Source organism: Cataglyphis hispanica, chromosome 3 (assembly GCF_021464435.1).
Source record: "Cataglyphis hispanica isolate Lineage 1 chromosome 3, ULB_Chis1_1.0, whole genome shotgun sequence".
Classification (NCBI taxonomy): Eukaryota; Metazoa; Arthropoda; class Insecta; order Hymenoptera; family Formicidae; genus Cataglyphis; species Cataglyphis hispanica.
In genome coordinates, this window is record NC_065956.1 from 9,544,690 (window position 1) to 9,567,050 (window position 22,361).

At 41.3% G+C, this 22,361-nt stretch overlaps 1 pseudogene; it reads right to left on the reverse strand.

Moving 5' to 3' along the window:
- Window positions 1–6,391: 6,391 nt before the first annotated feature.
- Window positions 6,392–19,800, reverse strand: LOC126859421 (uncharacterized; annotated as a pseudogene).
- Window positions 19,801–22,361: the final 2,561 nt, after the last annotated feature.

The following is a 22,361-nucleotide window of genomic DNA, read 5'->3' on the forward strand; positions in this document are numbered from 1 at the left end:
CGAACCATCTCAAAACTATACTATCAAATAAAAATCCCTTTTATACAATATACATTTCTACCTTTTTTACGAATTTATCGAAATATTTATTTATTATCGCCACGCGACGCTAATTTATTCGGATCACAGAACATTGTTATCATTTGTCATATCACTCGGTTATATCGCGATAATATCCATCGATCAATGAGGGAGCATTGCGACAGATGATTTATCGATTGACAAACGAATCGGTCGCGAAAAAACTGCTAAAAACCGGTAAAATATATACTCAAGTTTCTTAATAAAAAACTTGCAGCTCGTATTATTCCGGACGCTGCTCAGTTCATGAAACGTCAGATCGCGCATCTTCATGAGAATCTGGTAAATTCCTCGAACGCTCCTGCTTAATAAAACGTCATTGCGGCCGCGCGTAATACCACTGCCATTAACATAACTTCAAGATCATAAACTCGGGGCGAAACATCTGTTTCATCCGTCGCATCAAGCCGAGCCGAGCAAATATTCCCCTCGAAGCAGTATCCTTCGAATGTTCGATTTATGGAACATCCGTCCATAATCGGACGTATCTCAAGTCCTTCCGAACGACGGCCATTCCGAATACGGTAATGACACTCTGCCTTTGATAAATCAGTCCGCGTTAGGTATTAAGGACCGGGATTTTAGTTTGGTTCTCTCTCTCTCTCTCTCTTTCACCGCAATCTCCTGATTTTATTTCCCAAAGATCGGCGTGGGATGCCCTCTACTTATCTGGCGCCTCAGCTCGTTATCGGGGTTAGCATGAGAAGCGCCTTCGTCAGGGTCGCCTCTATGCCTAATTCCCTCGTCTTGCGCCCCGCTCATCACCGTAGTCCGGCTCGCGGTCAAAATTATCGAGGACGGCACCCTGCCATTACCGTTATGCCCCAGCCCTCCGTGCTGAGACAACTACCGGGACCGCTAATTATTTCGGACGAAATGACCCCCGGACGGCTGCGTAATGACAACGTCGAGGGCAAGGCGGACAGCCCTCTAAAATCGTATTATTAAAATGGGATGGTTGATGATACGTTTTGGAAATCGGAATCTGCCCGCCTGGCAATGCCATCGGCTTCCACAGCCAGATCGCACTTATGTCAGCCACAGACGAAGCTTTTCAAAGTAAACACATTTTCATTGTCATTCGAATTGACATAAACTTTATTTACAAAGTCAATTTTCATTCAGAGAGAATATTTTAATGAATATTTAAAAATACAATTAAACAAGTTCCGAGAGAGATTATCGTAACACGCTGCAAATGCTTTCAAGCCGATATAGAAAACTTTCGTTAAATTGTTTACGAGATTTTAATCCATCGCAACCAATTTGTGGGAGTGTGAGTGTATGTGTCTGGTTTCCTTTTGGAAAGCGACGCGAAACAGTTAGGATCGACTGTCACGATTGGTTTTCATGTTCGAATGACTTGGCGGGTGTAGAAGGTCGACATATTGGCCGAGAGTGCGGGAGGCGACGTCTGGCGTCGAATGAGAGACGGGCGTCGTGTTGAAAGCAGACGGCCGAGTGACGAGACGCCAGAACGACTTCTCTCTCGGTACCGGAGACGGGACATCGTCTCCGATTACAACAGAGTCCTCCGAAATTCTCCGCGAGAGAAATCACGTCGCAGAAAGTACACCGCTCCGACGCGTATAATGCTATTAGTATCGCGCGATAAAGATATTTTCAATGTTTGTATACCCATATCTATTTCAATCAATCTTAATCTCTTAAGTAGATAAAAGCGACTAAATAACGTAATAAAAAGATTCCACAAAAATTGTAAAAGATAAATAAATACATTTTTCAGTGTATTATTGCATCAATGAAATGAGTTATCTAATAAAAAGGCTAATTTATATCGGCTAATGTCGATCGTTCAATTCGCGCTTAACAGAAAACATACAATCTTGCTAAAGGCGAGTTTATCGGGATAGCGGGATTCGCTCAAATAAGCGAGAGGGAGAAAGAGCATTTTTATTATTTCACGTGGAGTAACATCGAATCACGAAAAAAAAACTGTGACGCCTGTGTTTTCACATTCTCTGCGACACATGTGCACAATATACATCATGCTTCCACCATTTCGCCGCGCGATCTCGCATCGCGCGACGCAGTTAACGAAATATTCTCGGCGAACAGACATTAACAGCTGTTTTTTTGGCGGGCGGACGGGCGGGACGGGCGGGGGGGAAGGAGGGAGGGAGGGGCTCTGGCGGTGGAGGTTTTTTTACACGACGGGCCTTTAAAGTCGGCGCGGCGGCGCAACGCTCTGAAATTACTGTCGACGCGGCCGCAGGGGTCGAAGGGGGACAAACGGACCGTAGTGAGGCGGTAGGTTTTTGAAATATGACAAACGCACGTGCGTTGTCCATGGATAAATTTTGTTTATACGGTGAGTTGTGCGCGAATATATTCTCGACGCGTCGACACAACGTCGGTCTTTGATGAGGAGAGACGAGCCGTGGCAAGAGAAGCGCCCACCGCGTAATATCTGTGCATATATATATATATATATATATATATATATTATATATACATATATATGTGAGGCGAGAAGCAATATTGCATGCGTATGTACATAGAACGCGCGAATCCAAATCGTGCACGCGGCCGTACATGACGTACGATTAACCTGACAATAACGCACAGTGTCATCGGGATGCCCGTGCTTTAATGAGAACTTGGCACCCGTAAACCTACAGCTTCTAAATTTATATTCGTATCGCATGTCGGATTAAGGATACGTGTCATATGTCGAAACATTGACAAAAGCAGTAAACTGTTTTATTATTTCTTCTGAATGTCTGCACAAAACATGAGCACAATTCGCTTGACGGTTTGGAAGTTATTTAAATTTAATCTTACTATTGATTCTCTTATGGAAAATTGCGTACTGTTAGCATTTATTGACAAAATTTTCACATATATTAAGAAAACTCTAATAAATATTTACGCTAAACTTGATTTAGATCGATTTATTCGTTTAAAAGTTATTTACTCAATATTGTAAGAAAATGTTATCTGTCTTTTTCTCTCTTTTTACAAATTTTTCGTTTTTTGTTATTTCTTGCAGTTGATTCACAATCGAAAGTTTTTGTCATAAATTAGAAAAAATATTAATTACAACAATTTTCGAAGACGTCAAAAAACATATCTTGTAATACTTTAAGTTTTCATAATCCGGATTTATTTATTTAATTTTTCAAACAGTATAAACATACGAAATATGTTTTCTTTTTTTATGTTGACAGCTTTTTGCTATTATTGTACAGCCAAAACATCCTTAAGATCTGTTGAATTAAAAATTTGTAAAGATTGCTTTTCGTTTTGAAAAACGCAAAGAATTATTTTCTCTTGTGATGATTTTATGTTATGATTTTTATATGCTGAAATGATGAATCTATTAGAAAGTGTTTTTTAAAATTAATTTCCTGACATTTTTTTGAATTTAACTTATATTTACATTCACACAGATGAAGTATGAAAAGAATTTAAGCACAATGTGTACCGCATAGATAACACACGATAGTGTGAAAGCATATCAAAGGTGTTACGTGCGTTTAGGCAAAGTAATAGGCGCGCATAGAATGGCGATGTGACGAGCGAGGGGCACGCGGCGCGTTCCAACACGGCAATAATACATACGCATAGTCGGCGTACGTTTGAGGGAGAACGGCAGAGAGTTCCACCCCATTGCAAATCCCGAGAATTACGTTCGTCGAAGCGTAAAACGCGCGGGTACTCCGTGAGATGCCGCGTAATTTGCTCGCCGGGATGCGCGTGTAAAAGCGGATTCCGCGTGGTAGACGCGACATTTCCGTTCCGCGGCGACGCGGAACGCGTTCTCCACCTGATGTACGGCACCTGGCATATGACAGTGGTGATTCATTAGCTACCGAAAAGCCAACGAATCTCTATATCACCAACTCGACCAGAATCAAAGCGAGAGAGAGAGAGAGAGAGAGAGAGAGATGCTTACTCTCTCTATTTTTCCAAAAAAAAAAGAATCTATATTTTTCGTTACAACTATTTGAGTCATTATTCAAATATATTTTCAAAATGTATGTGGTACATAAAATATCCATTGCTTAAATTTAAAGTTATTTTTAATATAAATAGATATTCTAATATCGATGTTAAAATAAAAAATATATTGGAGAATATGTAAATTTACGTCACACGAGACGATGCACTTACGGAAACCGAGCTGGTTAAGTAAACCAATTCGTCTCTTCCTACATTAGCGTAACGATTAGATAAGGGCCGTGGCGCGAACGCCTACCCTGTATCGGGACAATCTCCGGCTTACTATAATTTGTAAGCCTTCAGCCGTCGCGCGGATAAGAAAGATACATCTCTCCTCTGCCTTGTAATTACAGGTTTCCATTTAAACGGCCGCGCCGCGGGTTAGAGAACGCCCATTTGTCTTTAACTGGCGTCTAACAGACCACGTGTACAAGTATATCGAGGTTTCCTCACGCGCGGTCGAAAGCCGAGATAAATTCCGCGCGCGACTTTCTACCGTACGCGTCGTACACGTTAAACATCTATCTGCGAAGAGGTGTGCCAGCTGCGACGCATTTACCTGCCGATAAAAATTTCGACGCGCTTTTTTCTGCCGTCGTAATCGTAAATTTGCTTACAATGATAAATCACCGGCGCGGATAGACGCGGCGTAAATCACGCAATCGAGCGTTCTACGGAGATTTTACTTACTATCGCCGATTTATCTTCTTTTTAACATCTGTCTCTACGTCAAAATACGATGCTCCTTTTCTTTTCATAATCACGGACGACTAAAGGGATATCGCTTTACGGAAAAAAAAATTAACATTCGTTGGATTAACACGGTATAAGAGAGCGAAAGCGCGTCCGTCATAATAACTCGAAATCATCATCACTTCATGAACGGAAAAGTCAAGGAACCAGACTTCCTCCCGTTTATCTGTTACGGGAAAATCTCAAGTAACGCGTGTTTATCACGACACCTACAACCTCACCCAATACGCTACCTACTACGTCGACAACCCATGTTGCTCGTCAAGCGATCCTTATCCTGCACCTTGTGCTATCCTCCATCTCCGCGAGGAGACAATAACTCGCGCCAACGTTTTTCACTTTTTAGTTCACGACATATCAGCGTATCACTATTATTTATCCACGATTATATTTAATGACTTCACGTGGTTTAATTAATACATATAATATATCGATTTTTTTTTAACTTCTCGATTGGATATTCGACTTTTATTTTTTGCCAATACGGTTCTTGCGAGAGGCAACACGAATTCGAACCTTATCTGACGCTTGACTCGAATCCGTAAAGACAAATTTAATGCGCACAAGATCGAGCGCGCGGTTCTTAAATGAGCAAGAAGGACGACAGATATAAAGGGATAGATAAGAGAGTAAGAGAAAAGGCGCAAGAGAGTGACAGGCAAACGTAGTGAGAATGACACACTCGTTTCCATTTGAGCAATTTCAGTGCGACGCAAGGCCGAGACGGGACGAGACGAAGCCGAGCCATGCCACGGTTGTCTTGCCGTCATGGGGAAGAAAGCCGACGAAACGCCAGGAACAAAAGAGATGAGACAGGGCCTGTGGGGTGCGCGAGCTGTCACCTGCATTGTGTGTCGCCGGCATGTCTTCTCTCCCCTCCCCTCCCCCTCCCCTTTTCTCTCTCCTGGCTCACCACCATTCCACGTGCGTCATCCGCACCACCGTCGCCGCCGCTGCCGCGGGCTTCTCGGCTATCCTCGTCTCCTTTTCGCCGCCCGCTTCCGCAAGGACGATCGTCCTTCTTCAACGCCTGGTTCTCGCGCTCGGGGATACGGGGATGCTCTCTCCCTACGGAGAAAGGGGAATGCAATAGCCGTCGGCGGCGTTCGTGTACGCCGCAGCACGCCTAATCACTCTCGGGCGGGCGCGTCTGCTATTGAGATGTTTAATTAACTCCATTGTGATCCTCTTTTGGACTGCGACACGCCGCAACGGCCCGATTATCGTCGGGCTCGAGGACAAGGGTTTACCTCTCGGCTCAATCTCGCACATTTTTGTGTAGCGCTCGTTCAGTTAAATCCAACGGCGCAGTCGGTTATGTCAATGAAATTGAGTGCGTTAGTAAAACAACGGCGCGGATCTCATTGTCTGGTAATAAAATATAAACGAAAGACAGATTAAAGTTTTAGAAAATAAGTCTTTCGCACATCTATATTAAATAAAATTTTTTCACGTCATGTATTATTTGTACGATATTATTTATTTAGGGTGCTACAAATTTTATCTCATCGTAGATAATGTCACATAATATAATGTCAATAATAGGTCTATTCGGAATATCTTATTCTTGAGAAAAAAAGCAAGTAGATTGCTAGTTGTGCGGAATTACATGCACATTGTCATGAGCAATTGAGTGATAAGGATTGTACCGATAATTCCATACCACTCCGTGATACTCCAGCTTCTTCTCGGAATCGGCCGATAAAACTCTGGGAATGACGAAATGCTGCAGCGATTGCTACTGATGGTGTACAATTGGTCTGATTGGTTGGCTTCTATAAATGTTGGATATGATCGATTGCTCCTTGCGAACAATTGGCACTGTAGCCTGTTGCTTGTAAACGCTCTTGTAAATATGCGATGCTACTGAGTGCGCTTTGAAAACAGCCGACTGTTGCTTACGAATGTTCTGTAAGAGGGATTCTTGTTTGTTCTTGATAGTTGGAAGGATTTCTTCTGGAAAGTATCTGATACCACAGGCATTTTCTTATAAATCGTTGTTACAACTGGCTCTTCTCTCTAATTATTGGCACAATCGATTTGTTTTTCTAAACGCTAGAGATCGCTGGAGCTTGATCAACATTGCGGGCCAATATGTCACCATGAAAGATGTTAGTGCCAAATTTCCACTTGATTTCTTGTCAGAAGATGACAATTATTATTGTACTTGCCCGGCGCTCAATACGAAAGGAACGGTCAGAACAACGAGTGGCTTCATTTTGTCAAAAAAATCTTCTCTTATTCTTAGCGTAGAAGAAAACCGTATGAATGACAGTTGAAGAATTTTCTGCGATTTACAAATTGATGGTGGCGTTTAGATAGCGCTTCGAGGAATGCAGTGATAATTGGATGAATTATTTTATTTCTCCAAATCAATAAGAAAGAAAACTAGCAGAATCATTTTAATCATTTCTTTTCGTATTCTAATCGTCTATTTAATTTGTATAAGCGCAGACGAAGAATAGAAAAATAGCATGATACGTTTGCAACGGCGTAGCCATATAATTCGTTTAGTTTTTATGAGGAAAAATCAAAATGTATATTATTTGCTTTAAAATATTTTCTTCAAACTAAAAATTATGAAATGCCAAATAAATTGTGTCAATTATATTTTCATATATTTATCATATATAATTACAGTGCGATAAATTATACTTTTTGATATTTTAAATTAGCGCCATAAGAAGCTAATATATCGCTTGTAAATAAATGTCAAATTTGCGAAAGAGGCGACACACATTGATTGATTGTGCATAATCAAATTTCCGTGAAATATTTTCTTTATATTTCTCACATTACATCGCGCCAATGGATGAGCAGGACGGTATGTTGTAAATTTCTCGCAAGCCAGGTCTTGTCGCGCTAGCTTATTCGGCCGCGATCCAACAAACTGCCGGTTCGTATATTTTAAGAGTCGATACTGCTGGTAGACGTATTATTTCTCGTGCATTTCGAATGCACGACCGCACTGCTCGTACGGGCGCATCGAAAATCGGATACTGGTTTTCACTGCGGATCGCGGGCGTCGTTTAGATACGAACGTCATTTTGTATTCAAAGACCGGAATGTGCACTCTCTCGGCTCTCGGTCATATTTATTTTCGTATTATTTCGCTTTATCTTTATTTGCGCGTTAAGTGTGCTAAATGGCCGCCGATACGTTCCGCAGCCTGCGACCTTCGATGCCAAATCGCAAGATTTGAATATAACAATAGCGTTTTGATCGCTTACATATCCCGCGAAAAGATACAAATATCTAAACTACTTTCGCGCAAAATAAGCCTTCACTTATATATCAGATGATAACAGATATATTTGTGACCTGCATTTTACTGCTAAGATAAATTTTCAATCATTATTGACTATAATCAATTTTTATATTTCCTATTTACTTGATAAATATCATAACGATTCTCGCTATTGAATAAACAGTCATATTTTGAAAAAAAAAATATATTTGTTTACAGCTAGCCTTAAGGTAATATTTATAGCAATCTCGAGAAGAAATCATTAGTTCCGCGATCGTAAATTTGAGCGATGCGACGAGATCGTTCATTTATGATTCATACGACGGCGTTTGAATGAAAAAATCTCTCAACTTAAGTATTGCCACATGCCTGAATATGTAATTACGAAGTGACGGAGTTATTAATTGCGTTAAGACAAGACCGAGTGAGAAAAAGAGAGGGAAAGAGTTATTAAGGATCGAAGATATAATAACGTTACGCCTGTGTTATCGAGTCTCATGTTTTTTTTTTTTTTTTTCCCACGATTGCGGCTTATGCGTCGTCTATCAATAATAGATTTGATAAATGGTAATGCGCGTGGCAAAAACAAAATATAAATGTAAGTAAGCACATACAGTATTTTACTTCAAGTTACGAAAGTATATTTGCATCTAATCGATGCTTAAGAGAGAGAATACATGTAATAAATTGACAATAAGAATATTAACCCTTTCGCTTCGAGCGCCGCTTATAAGCGGCGCGCAGAGTATGACCTGTGGGTACGAGCGCCGCTTATAAGCGGCGATCATAATATGTTTTGTGGGTACGAGCGCCGCTTATAAGCGGCGCGCATAATATGTCTTATGTGTACTTTCAATCACACGTTCCATCCATTTCAAGACCTTTGTATTGATGAAAGCCTTATGTTATACAAAGGCCGTTTGTCATTCAAACAATATATTCCTTCGAAAAGGAATAGATTTGGTATCAAATCTTACATGCTTTGTGATTGCAAAACCGGCTACGTGCAGGATATTATGGTTTATTGCGGACGTTCAACATTTGTTGAAAATACAGACACGGCGATTGGAAAATCGGGTGCAATAGTTTTGTCGCTTTTACGACCTTTCTTACAAAAAGGTCACACAGTCTATCTAGACAATTTCTATTCGAGTCCAGCATTATTTCGATTGTTGCATAATAATAGTACTAATGCGTGCGGCACGGTTAGCAAAAGAAGGAAAGGCATGCCAAAGTTTCAGGAACGTCTGAAAAAGGAGAGGCATGTTTTCGTTCCTCAGACAGTTTGCTAGTGATGAAATGGTTAGACAAAAGAGAAGTCTATATGATTACAACCATGCATACTGCCGATTTTGCTGCCGTGTCTAGATATAGAGGATCACAGAATGTTGCTAAGCCCGTATGTGTTATCGACTATAATAAATCAATGGGCATAGTAGACAAAGTCGATATGGTTACCAGCACTGTCAATACAACCCGAAAATCGATGAAATGGTACCGCAAATTTTTTTTCCATATGATAGATATTTGTGTGTGGAATTCGTATTGCCTCTACAAGTATAACCGAAGAAAAGTAATTTCCATTGCCAAATTCCACTTGCAATTAATAAAACAAATGGTTGCAAAATGGCGGCGCAATAATGTAATTCGGCATGAAGGCAGACCGGTCGACAACCCAATGAGGTTAACAGATCGGCATTTTCCATCTTTTATAAAGGCAAAAATAAAAATCTTAAACGCAGATGTGTCGTCTGCAGCAAGAATGACAAAAGGTCCGACTCACGATACGAGTGTAAAGAGTGTGATGTTGGTTTATGCGTAGATCCATGCTTTAGAATTTACCATACGAACTTATACTACTAATCACTTTATATTAACTTGTTTGCGGACAATAATTTATTAAAATTTAAATCTTACTTGTAACTTTTAAGCTGTAAATATTTTCATACCAAAAATGTAAATAACACTCATTATATAGTAACAAAGATTGTTTTATTTAGCAAGATTGTTACTTGAGACCTAGGAAAATGTATATAGAGCAACAACGCATATTGTGCGTACTCGCGGCGCGCACGCCCGTACAGAGACACCACTTCGGCGGACTGGACATCCGAAGCGAAAGGGTTAATAGTGTCCTCACATTTGAGATAATGATTTATAAGGAAATGTGGAATTTATATTTAGTTACTAACAATAAATAATACCGAAATCATGTTACGAATAATATAACTACTTTCTTTTTTCTCTCTCTCTCTCTCTTTCTCTCTCTCTTATGCATTGCGACATTTATATTACCATAATATAACGCATTTCATAAATGTTTTTTCTCGGACATAAAATGTAAACATAAGTAGTCTCATAATTTCGCGATATTATGCAACAACACATATGTTGAAAACTTTTAATACGATTTTATGCTGAATCTTGCATTTATTTATTAAATCCTTATGTTATTATAATTGTGCATTGATACATTAGATTCTTGATAAATTGAAATGTATATTTTTAAAATACCAGATTTAAAATATAGTCGAAAAATAAATAGAGAGTTTTAAACTAAAAACCTCTTTCGTCGAATTCTTCATTAATAAAATATTTAATGACTTCAACTCTATTAATATGATAAATATATCTGTAAACTTTCTTGACAATCTTCATAAATAATTATATAATATATAATATATATATATATATATATATATATATATATATATATATATATATATATGTGTGTGTGATAGATATAATTTATGCTGTACAAAATTAATATAATATACGAGACATAAAATGTGATATACACATAAATATATTATTTACATACTGGATGGAGAAATAATATATGTAAGTGGTAGTGATAAAAAATAAAAGCTACATAGGCAAAAATTACATAGGCAATAATATTTTACTGATAAAGACGCATGTTTGCGTATCTCTGAGTTATTAATCGTTATTATTTACTAGATATCCGTTACTTATGTTCAATTTTCTAACAATATGCCATTACTCGCGCGTCTGGCCTTCGTCTATATGTCCTCTCTCTTTTCTCCAACAATATTGTTCCCAGTAATGTTCACATATTGCGATACGTAGCGAGCGTAACTGTCGGTATTTCGCGATCGTTAAGCAAGTAAATGTGTGTACGTTATTTAGGACCCCCGCCCCCACCCCTCCCAACATATACGTATACGAAGCATCCAGCTGCCTCGTAAAAAGTCAAACGTATTACGCGTCCGCGCCGCGGCTCCGGCCACGTTGACATTTTGTGTATAAGCACGCAATATAATTAGCAGCCATAACCATAAATAAGATAATTTGCATGTATTTTGTATAATAAAGCTATTTTACGCCGAGGCACGAATCTCATGCTTTACGGTTCCTGGTGTATGTGCGAGTGTCGAGAGAAAAATCTTTTCTCTCTCTCTCTCTTTCTAGATATACCCCGTGCCGGCTGCGGGTTTGGCTGCGGCGAAGTGGAAACGAGAACACCGCTCCACGTTTTCGGTTCGCCGCCGGCCACCTTCAAGATTTATAAACTGCGATTAGCTGGAAACAATTTCTTGCGCTTTCCAAGCATCGATTCCCTTTTACTCTGTGGAATATCTGTTGATTGTAAAGTTTATTCGAAACGATAGATTATATATGTTAGGCAATTGCTCTATAAAATGTATCTCCTTCCACACAATTATTGTACGTTTATCAAAAAATATGAGTTGAGAAATTCACCAAGAGATTTCTATCTCTTTCAAATAATATAGAAAGTTACAATCCTCACTTATTTATTCCATATACTATAATAAATCGCACACTAGACTTAAAACATTTTTGACACGATGCAATTTGAAGAAAATTGATATGCATGTTGTGCGTCAACGTCTTAAAAAAGTTAAAAACAACAATCCTGATGCGTTAACAGGACTATGGCCATTATAATATAATTGAGATGTAACTCGAATGCAACATTAGCATAACGAATCGGAGGAAAAAAAAAGCTTAAGACGTTACCCAAGAAATAACTTTGGAGAGCGTCTCAGCGGTATCCGATCTCGTCGCTGCAGCGGAATAACTGTAATGCATCGCGCACAGACGAGGATACATAAATTTTCGTTGAACGACGGGGTTGTGGAGTACGTAGCTACGCCATTGCGGAACAAGAGAGCCAAGCATTCGAGCAGTAAGACTGGCTTCGGTGTGCGGCGAGAAACAGTTCCTCGCCTAGCATACAAATGAAGAGTATAAACATGTCGTCATTATCTGCCGGATTTATAACATGGATACTCCCAGGCTTGACGCACAGGTGGCTCGACAGTGGTTGCCATTTCCGAACTCTCCGCTGTCTGGTTTCTCGTCGCGCGTCGATTATAAGGCTATTGAGATCGCAAGTGTAGGACGAATTATTATACATTCCGTTAATAATAGTCTTTTAGAGAAAAAAAATTCTGTTTTCTTGTCAGATACGCGAGCTAGCGGAATCGTAAAGCTTCACCGTCTAAAAATATTTTATAAAATAATTTCTCGTTTTAAAAGATATATATCAATAGTATTGCAAGTATATATATATATATATATATATATATATATATATATATATATATATATACTCAATTATATTATAATGGCCATAGTCCTGTTAACGCATCAGGATTGTTGTTTTTAATTTTTTTAAGACGTTGACGCACAACATGCATATCAATTGTCTTCAAATTGCATCGTGTTAAAAATGTTTTAAGTCTAGCGTGCGATTTATTATAGTATATGTAATAAATAAGTGAGGATTGCAACTTTCTATATTATTTGAAAGAGATAGAAATCTCTTGGTGAATTTCTCAACTCATATTTTTTGATTATATATATATATATCAGTAAATATTTATCACTCTAGTCTCTCATATATAGAACTTAATGTGATGTACTAAATAGTAACTTGCTAATAACAGTTGTTGGAGTAAAACCGCGAAATAAATTCTAGTGATAGTTTGCATAATAAAATCTTAGACTCTGTGAGATAAGAGAGAAACGTATAGAAATGTGAGGGGAAGAACGATATTATACCATGCCATATTGATCGCACGGTGAAATGCCTGAAAACTGAAATACATCTACGCTGAAGAGGGATATTGCGTAATTCGCAGTGCGGGCTCGCGGTGATAAAAAAAGTGGCACTTGATATTTGCAATTGAAATCGACAACATGGACAAAATGGAAGCCGCGGTAACTATTTGCCGGGGCTGTTGAAACGGAGAGCCTGGCGGGCGTGCAAAATTTTTAATGTAATTTACTTTCGCGCCATGACGTAAGCATCCTACTGGTATCGACATTTCCACGAGTGGGCGAAAGAGAAATTTGTGTGAGTGTCGAATGCAGTATTATATGGCCGTGGCAATTTACTGCGCGCCGTTACATACTATTTACAGCGCAATTTACTACGCGCGTTACAGAGTGCAACGTTACAAGAAAGCAACATGTGTACGTCGTTATTTTCTCGACCAATAATTTATTACGCGCGAAACTTTGTTTAAACATTTCTTTCATATACATACACCTCCTGCCTCCGCGTACCTTGTGACTTTCCCTTCCTCCCATCATCCTCCAAGTAATTTATAAAAACATTAATGAGTCGCAAGTTGACGTGACAGACAGAGAGAGAGAGAGAGAGAGAGAGAGAGAGAGAGAGAGAGAGAGAGAGAGAGAGAGAGAGAGAGAGTCCCATACTTTAAATCACGCTAAAGTTTTAATCTTTTTTCGGCGCCTTTCAATTATGAGCGTACATCTTTCCCATTCTTTTTCATCTTTATGATAAATATATATGTACGAAACTTGTCTCAAAATCGTTTCGTTCTTTGATCTCTCGATGAACGGCGTCAGATACCGGACGTAATCAAAAGTCGAAATGCCGAGACATCGTGCTTGTGCGCAGCGGCAAAGCGGCAATTAGCCGAACGACGTCTCCATCAGCACTCAACCCGATACGTGTTGCTTCATTAGGAGATAATGAAGCTACTGCTCGAGTTAATAATTTCCTGTAAAGATCCATAATTATATACGACGCGATAGAGTGGGTGAAATGCGGCAGGTGGCGAAGTAACGATCCGAATGTTAATTGAGACCGCGATAAATAAGTGCTTTCGCCGCCATTGCTATCGGCATCATCGAAAAGCCAAGTCATATTCTGGCTCGCCTTGCATCGGCTTAAGAGTACATGTGGAGATATTACGGCGATAGAATGACGCGATCGCGTGAATCATTTAAAATCCATCAAACTTTATATCGATAAACATTTAATGAAAATTATTAAAACACACAACGTAAGGTGTGAATATTTTTTTTTCATACGCGCAGAGTAATCGTTATACGGTATATTGCTGAGAAAACTAAAAATTCCAAACACGCGGCGAGGGCATTAAGAGGAGGACGCGGGAGAATAGTCCAAGTGGAAAAACCAGATTCACATGGAATCTTCCGCGAGTACTGACGAGCGTTAAGCACACACATTAAGATCTCATAACCATTAATGCGGCTGTACGGCCATTTTTATAGGCCGCCGTAACGGAAATTCGAAATAGGCTGAATATCCCCCATGGTCATGACGCGTTCGTCGCGCGCGTGTTTGCCGTGGGTATTATGAAAAGGGAGGAGGCGAGAAAAATATGGGGGGGGAGGAAAAATAAGAGTCAGCCCGCGCGCGCGGAAGCCTTCCTCCGCAGATTTTTCGTGACAAGATAAGCCACGTCCTGTTTACTCTGGACTTGCCGTGGCGTACGAAGATGCTCGTTAAGCCTTTTAGTGCCGGCGTATCGCGCGAGCGCCCACAAAGTCGTATATCACCCGGGGGTGGAGGGGAGGGGGAGGGGGAGGGGGTACCTACCTCGGTTTGTGCCGGTACCTTAACTCGCTGCACACACGGAACATTCGCGCACGCCGGCAGACAACGAGTCTGCGTCGGGCACTGATAGATCTCTTACAACCCTCATTTCTCATCGGTTACATATCAAATATATCGCCTGCTGTTTTACATGTAGACGTTACAGAAAATCTTGCTAAACCTTTCCAAATTGCATGCGATTTTTCTTTTCCTTTTTTTTTTTTTTTTTTTAGCAAACAGGTTGAGTCACATGATTCTCTCGAAAATAAATTATATATAACATTTCGTAATAATTTCTTAAACATATGTTATAGTTAACACATAAATAAATCTTCGATTTGTATGCCACTCCTATATATATATAAAAAAAAACAGCTGTCATAGATTTTATATCATATAATAGTTTTAACTAAATGTCATGAAAATGTCACATGGAGAATAAATTGCGAAAAAAGGAGGGAAACACATAGCGTGGAGAGAATTATTGATATCGTGGATATCACAAATCCACGCAGACATACTCTGATACGTCTGATAAATACGCGATGCGTCAAAAGGGGATGTCTCGGCTGGCCCATTACGGATGGAGATTTCGCGATCAACGCTGTGTTACGAGTCGTCATTATTACGAGGGGAGAGCGCAAGATGGAGGAATATGGGCTTGTACTCTCCTTGCGAGCCGCAAGATCCAGGATCCGATATAGCGGACTCGAGGTGAGCTACGAAGCAATAACTGGTCATGTCGCCCAGTAATTCAGTAGCCAATTAGTTAGACGGCGGCGGGAGAGTTGGCGAAGATGTCTATCTGGCCTCGTACACGAGGGACGAGGGGGGGGGGAGGGAGGGTGGAAGGGGCGCCATCGTATTGCTGCAGCTTCCTGCATGTAGGTTTCACATACACCAGCGTTTGCGCTTTCGTCCATTCGTACAAGAAGATCCCCGCGTGTAGAAATACGACTTGGCTACATGGTGGTGTGCCGGTGAGAGAGCCAAAAGACATGCATGTATCTGTTGGAAACTGATCCAACGATCGTCGCTCTTTCCTTAACCCAAACCTGATCTATCGGCCATACCCTAACGCAAATCTGTCGTTTCTCTGAATAAGATCGACCTGATACATTGTAGCGCGACGCTCGTTAGGATTATCGATTTGCGCGAGCACAGGATTTTACGAGGTAAAAAATTTTTAATAAATTATTAGACTTTGTAGTATTTCACGTACTTTCCTTTGTTACAACGACAGCTTTTTACACCGAATCGAAATCGATTTTCCATCACACGTCGGCTTTGAATCTTGCGCTACCGGACAACGACATACGTCGTCTCGCGCGAGACGAGTAAGTTGACTCATTTGATTCGACACCGCACAGCGCGACACGGCGGTTTCCCCCAATTTAAGAACGTGGATTTCAATTAGCCGAGAGAGAGAGAGAGAGAGAGAGAGAGAAAAGACACTCTAGAGGCAAGTGGTCGGCACCCGATAAAATAACGAGGAGCCAAGCCCTCACACGAACAGGTCCAAGAGAAGTAAACCCACACTTTCTTGGGTCTGGGTGAATTATGCTCTCCCCGGACCATAACTTACCCACACGGAGTTAATGCGTGCTTGTGCAATCCCGCCTGCCACGGTCCGGCCTACCTGGGCTAATGAGTAGGTGTTTGTTGGACATTCTGACACGTTTTACGACTCACCAGATTACTTCTCCCCTGCTCCGATAGATAGAGCCAACGGCTGCGGGCAGCCAGCAGCCGTTGGCTGTTGCCAGCACCGCGAACAAAGATTGGAATAGGACAGTTGATTTACTACGGACAGCCGGCGCGATTTCATTCGAGGGATACGCCTGGTATCGCCTCGTTCGTTACTCTCGTAGCCCCGTCGATCTTCCAAGCGATTTAACTCTAGCCAAGTCGCCCAACGAACCGATGAAAAAATATTCATCCAAAGCAGAAAACCAACAATCGTTTATCAATCGAGCTACTTACGCGAGAAGAAAAATATTTTGCGTACTTATTTATATCCGAAAAAAAAACAAAAAAAAAAAACACAGGATGTCAGCTCCCATAATCGATCGTAATCTCATTTCTAAAAATTCATATATCATATAGTAGAAAGTCTAAAGTAAGATAAAGTCATCTATTGAATAAAACAGAAAGAGAGTTCATTATGTCTTAATTGAAAAAGATTTCTTAAGTGATCGATCGTAATCGGGATACGTGCCTAGAGGCGATCAGCAACCGTCAATCGTTATCGTTGCCGCCAACAAAAGATTAGAATAGTACAATTGATTTACTATGGGCGAGCAACGCGCTTTCATATCGAAGGATACTGTCTCGCTCGTTTCTCTTTGGGCCTCGTCGATGATATCGGTTCGTCGATCTGCCGAAGGATTAAAAATTACGATTGATGCTGATTTACTGCCACGTTACCTCGTACCTCGCGATTCGCGAAAATCCCTCGTATATATTCCCGCCCGACAATGCCGTCGCATTGATCTTCCTTTATGCGTGCTCCAATGCAATGGCTCGCAGAACGATGCATCTTATTTATCCGCAACGTATTTCGTCAAGTCACGAAATGTACGACTTCCACTAATATTTCTGGCAACGTTACAAAAATATACTCTTAGAGGCGAATCAATTAGAAGAGTATCGTGTTATTAAAAAAAAAAAAAGAATAATAATTTGACGATAAATTGTACGATAAATTAGAAATTGGAATATATAAAATAAAACATGAAATACTTGCAATTGATTTTATGTCATTTATATCGATTGTATTATTTTTTTCATCTTCCGTAGTGTTAGATCGAAAATCATTATTGCAGAATCTCTCTCGTTTTCTTTCCGGAATAGTATTATTATTCGAGAGATCGTCAGCTGTGTGTGCTAGAAATAACAGATACTCATCGCGGATACCGCAATAAATTCTGAGTGACATCAATTTTCGCGAAATTGTAAACATCTCCGGCTTGGACATTAAAAGCTTGCAATCGCCTTTATCGGCTGCTTATCTGATTTTCGAAACTCATCTAAATAATTGACCGTCGCGCGCACGCGGACGGCGCATTCTTTTTAGCATTTTCTCCTTATCGAGATGCTTACGACAGTTCGCCGAAGGAAGGTTGGCGCGTTAACGTTGGATGCGCTATTTCGGTTCGCGCCGTATCCGCTCGTAAAAGTCGCCCAAGGCGTGGGCATCCATCCTAATTAACAACCATGGAACCAGGTACGGGACCATCTGATACCAGGCCGAGAGTATAATCCGCTCGTTACCAACACGAAGCCCACACGGACAAACACTCTTTACCACCGTAAAGCGCCTCTTCAGATCCCTCTTTGGACGCGATAGGCATGGCGCCTTCGGACGGTAATGGAAGAGAGGAGGACCGACGAAGATTCGACACTCTCGACATCCTCGAACATCCTTTTTTTGTTCTCCGGCTATAATAAACGTATTTTTTTTTTACGAACGTGCGATAAAAGTAAATAAGCAGTTTTCATTATAATCTCCTTTATCTAATTGCAGAGAGAAAGATATATATGTATACATAATATGTAAGTTTTTCTCACATATATTGTAGTATATAGGTATACTATATTGTTCGAAAAATAGGATATGTTTGCCGATGTTAAATATAAACCGCTATGTATACACCGTATTTAATACAATTAATCTTGGCAATGGACGTATGATTTATAATGCAGGATGTAATTTTCATATTTTTATGGCGCGGTGTCTCGGAAATTTTATAATGCGCTGCGCGCATTCTCATACGTTCTCACACGTAACGCGTGATGTGTAGAAAACACTGACATTATATTGTGAATGAATAGCGGTATAAGTTTCAAGTATAATTATGCAGTTCTTTTCTCACGTTTCGATGTTATCGCCATTCGTTACCGCCGCAGATTGCAAAACGAGCGTAATTTTTAATATGTTACTGAATACGCAACTTTACAAACACATTGCGCGTGTATACAATCAGCGAGATAGAAATATACATTCTCGGGCTCGCACACAGCCGAGTAAACAAGATTGAGAAGATATACCGATGCAGCCTACGCAGTTAGACTAACCACATTGTAATAAATTCCTCTGGTATAATGTATCTCGCGGTCTTGATTTACGCGAACGATTCGATGGAAATGACACGAAGCACATAGTGTTGCTAAGATCGTTTTTCTCGGCTGGATTTATCGCGCGTTGCGATACGCATACCACGCAAATCAACCACGAACGATGCTGTAGCGTTTCTTTCGACACGATCGAAGATATCTCCGATAGACGACAACTCGACAGTCGCCGCAGCATTCGGCGAGTGATAGAGGGTATAAATTATTATGCGCCAGTGATACAACAAATGTACATTTCAAATGATTTTCCATTAACATTAAGGCTAGCGTGAATATTTATCACGCCATACCATCTTTTATTTAAATTAATGTAGAAATCTGAAGGAATCGAAAGCAATATGACACAAACATCCACGTGGGGTATACTCGAATGAAGCCTAAATAATGGAAAACAAGATAGAAACGATGCCATGTCACATCGGTGCACGATTCACTCTCTCGTCTTCTAATAAAAATTGCTCCCATCGCTACCGTGCCGGCAATACCGGATTTACTTGATCGAGCGTACCGAAATAAAGTGAAACACGGCGCGCGCGGCTGAGGCGCAGTTATAAACAAAGATACAAACTACCGAGAGGCTCGCGGTGGCTCCACGCATGGCTGCCGGCGATAGAAGCAGCCAGTTCCGCTTTATGATCCCATAAATATCTCAATAGGATCTTAAATTACCCCACCACCCGAAGAGTCTGCCTGCGACTCCCTCAACCGCTGGCTGCCGTTCCGCCGCTGCCGTTGGCTGCTGCTGGCTCTCGATATACATTTACCCGGCCGAGTTTTCGGTGGAGACGTTACTGTTATTTATGGGCTCGTTTATCAAGGTGGCACCCCTTTCCCCTATCGTTGCTTCGATGCAGACTATCCGCCACTGCGAAGCCAATCCCGAGATATATCGTTTCGATACCAATCCGGGTTCTCCTTTCTCTCTCTCTCTCTCTCTCTCTCTCTCTCTCTTTCTCTCCGTCTTTCCCTCTACCTCCCTCGCGATGCCGCTCTCAAAAAGAGAGAGAGAGAGAGAGAGAGAGAGAGAGAGAGAGAGAGACGAAGAAATCTCGAGGAGGTAGCGAGCTTCGTCTTCCAGATTCCTTCTTTCAACTTTTCGCCTGGAGGCACACCCCAAAACTTCCTCTAGTGATAAATGCTCGTGAAGAATCGCACCCGTGCGATAGCGACAATTAGTGGGGCCTCGTTTGTCTCCTTGTCTGCCCTCGAGGTTGATGAGCCTGCGGTTCCGGCTTGACGCTTCGGATTCATTGCGGAACAATGAAACTGTCGAATTTCGAGCCACGTGTTGTGCGTTTAAATGACTAATCTCGAATTTGAAACGGATTCACAAATGATTCGACACAACGTATTCACAATGTATTCGCGTTGCACACATACATATTATTTCTTTTTATACATATATTAAAACGTATTCATAATATTGTAAACACGTATATAAAATATATATATATATATATATGTCTATTTGTATATGAAAATATCAAAGTAACGGAAATTAATCCACGCAATAACAGTAATGGCTCGTGACATAAAGTACGCGATCGAATTTCCAGAAAAGCATATACAAATTGGTGGACGTCGTCTTGAAAATATCCCAGGAGCGTGCATTCGGTCCTACAGTATGCGCGATCGTGTGCCATATCCACATTAACCTTTCATAGTGTTCATGTAGCGCCGAAAAAGGATCGTAGTTTTAGGTTTCCTTGTCGGAAGACAAATAGCAGCAGTCGACAGGGAGCGCAGCCCACTTTGTCCCCGACAGCGTGGCGAATAAACGCCCGATCACTTTACGAGGTAGACGGGGTAAGAGTGAAGCGGATAGCGCGCGAAGGAGAGATAGGACGGAGGGAGCAGGACGGAGAAACCCGCCCCTTCTCAATTCGTACGTAGCCATCTACACCCCCGAGGCCAACAATCCATTCTAACCCCGCCAACACGATCCAACTCCCGATCCAAAGCGAGGGGCGGGAGGGGAGGGGGATAGGGGCAGGAGGACTTCGGGATCTCTCATCCTTCCACCCTCTCGACCAAGCAAAACCGCGGCGTTGATGTGAAAGCTGATAATACCGGCTCTCACCACTCCACCTGATTAATTTCCGTTTCTTCCGCGATGCGATTTATGGTTATTAGCGCATTTTGCTAGTTTCTCGCACCGCCGTATTTCTCTATCAACAAGATATAATCGTTCCGCGAGGGACGTGTGAAATCCAAGCGAGTTTAGCAAACAGGAATCTGAATAGAGAAATTGCGGGGCGATCCTCTCGAGAAGAATGAGCTTTCGTAAATACACTGAAAAAGCTCAATCTCTTTTGCACATCGCTTACGTCGTAATATCTAGCACTCACAGCAAAACACAGCTACCGCTTACAACGGTAAACAAGATTTTATACAGGCTGTGAGTGTTTGCGTCAAGAATTTAGAGTCGCGTATATAAACGCACGAGAGACTAATGTAAGATTGTGGTATCCTCCACACGGACAGTGATGACAGCAAGTCAGAACCGGAACCTCAAAGCGCAAGTCCGTCTCCGGTGCCAACGTAAACTGTCCTACAGAGGAATAATAAGAGGGAACGGATGAGGGGAGGGGAGGGGAGGGGAGGGAAGAGTCGAAGAAGAGAGAGCCGTAGAGAGACGAGCGCATTGCCAGCGGCCCGGGCAGACAAAGATAAATAAACGAAGGAAACGGTGTTCGCGTACAAAGGGAAGCAATATCCCTGTCTTTAACCCGGGTCTCGCTCGCTGGACGGAGAGCTAATAGCAGCTGTGGTAAACAAGGCCGCTTCTGCCGCGGAAACATTGCACGCTTTCCTCTTAATCCGTCCCGATCTCTCTTCTTTCATTTCCTTCTTCGTCTTCTTCTTCTGCCCTTCATGGCATTTCCGCTACCACACTCTATCTTCCGCTTACTTGCATTCTCAAGTCTTTCACTCAGCCCGTCTCCCGGATCGCTCCATGCACACCCTCGCCGCAACCGAGTCGCCATCCTTTCCTTTTCCCCGGCTTCCACACGGCCATTTCCGTTTTCCTACTGCCTTCTCGCGCCTCCATCCGTCTCTCTCTCTCTCTCTCTCGCTCGCGGCAAGGTCTAGTTTACTACTCGAGCTTCTTCTGTCGCGACGAAACCGCGCGATTCGCCCGATGGTTTATAGCTCGCCGTGCTCGCCGGAAAGTTATCTCGATCCGTTGAAGTTTCGAACACGCGCGCTCTTTTCCAGACGAGAATGAATATAGATCTGGCATATAAATTGTCGCATTTATATTATCGCTCGTTATCTCTATATCTATATATATATATATATATATATATATATATATAT